Source organism: Arachis ipaensis, chromosome B06 (genome assembly GCF_000816755.2).
Source record: "Arachis ipaensis cultivar K30076 chromosome B06, Araip1.1, whole genome shotgun sequence".
Taxonomy (NCBI): Eukaryota; Viridiplantae; Streptophyta; class Magnoliopsida; order Fabales; family Fabaceae; genus Arachis; species Arachis ipaensis.
The window spans coordinates 118,974,446-118,976,141 of record NC_029790.2 but is presented as its reverse complement, the minus strand read 5'-3'; positions in this window follow the sequence as shown (position 1 = coordinate 118,976,141).

The window sequence follows — 1,696 nt, the reverse complement described above, 5'->3', positions numbered from 1 at the left end:
TATTTTTTAAATTTTAAGTTGTTTTGCTTAGGTAGTTAGTTTTTAAATTTTAAGTTATTTGCAGACTACTCTTTTAAATTATAAATTATTATTATTTGCTTAAGTTGTACTTTTTAATTTTAAGTTATTTGTTCAGAAATTAAAATTTTTGAAAAAAATAATTTAAATTTATTGTAATTCCAATTTATTATTAAGATAATAAATTCACGTAATTATTGTATGAGTCAACTCGAATTAATTCAAATTTATTCCTAAGCTAATAACGATAATAATTAATAATTATTCAATTAGTTTTCATGTAAAAATAATAATTTTATTTACATTATATCATCTTTTAGTTAGTTGCTAGAATTTTTATTTTAAATTCAAATCAAAGTCAATTAGGTTTCAAAAAATCTTAGTTATGAGTCAACTATAAAAGTACGAATTAGAGATGCATAGCACCACACCTCCCTTACTTAGTACAAGTAATTATTCCTTTTAAAATTTTGTGTGTACGTATACAAGTGATGAGGTTATAGTCTTATAGACACTACCGAGTTATGAAATTTCTCCATTACCATACTCAATTGAGATGATTTGGCTCGATGAAGATGTAAGTTTCCTATCACTCTTTTAAATAATATTAAATTTATATTATTGATATTTTAAATGTGTTTATTTATCTCATTTTAATTATTTTTTGTTTTTGTTTGTTAATTATAGGGAGAAACAAATACATGCTTCAGTTAAAAAGGCAAGAGTGTCTCGATTCGTGAATTTGCTAAAAGAAGGAATGACATATCAAACCACATATTTTGGTGTTGGACGCAATGTAGATAACTTCAAGATTATACATCATGAGTATGTAGTGAATTTAAACAAACGTACCGATGTGCACAGAATTGCAGAATCATCAAGTATCCCACAATATGGATTTAGTATTGTGAGTTTTGACACTCTCAATACCTCTGGATTCGATTTCATATATTAGGTTGGTAAGTTTATTGTTTTGCAAAAAATTAAATTCATTGATAAAATTATTTATTTTATCTTTTTTTTTCTTACCATAGTTATTAACAACAAACCCTTTTTTATCTTAATCTATTTTAGATATTATTAAATATCTTGCTGGAATTAGAAGTGAGAAGACTCTTGAAAAGTATCAGATCACAATTCTATCAAGTACAATGTTATTGAATTGGAAGTCGATGATGGGTGACCAATTCTTTTTGAATTCTTTAGCTATATATTTAAACTTTTTATTTTCTATAAACATAATTTTTGACGAATCAATTCAATTCCTTCGCAAAAAATTGCAAATCGAGTTCTTAAAAAGATAATTCATTCATAAGTAGTTCATCTTGAATTAATCCGGATAACGTGCAAATAAAATACATGTAAGTTAAATGCGTACAAATTAGTTTGTTTGGAACATTTTTTAAGAAAAAATAATTTTAATATTGTAATATTAACTTTTTAACTGAATTTTTAAATTTTAGTTTATAATAAATTACAATATTTTATAATCATAAATTTCTCTGTACTTAATCTTAGTAAAGTTATCTATGTTTTTATGTGCTCATAGATTATTTTTATTTGTTTATTTTATTTATTTATACATTTTTTATATTTAAAAACTCAACAAATCAAGAAATTTATTTTTTATATTCAAATCAAATTAAATTTATTTTTTAAGTCATTTGCTTACGTTGTT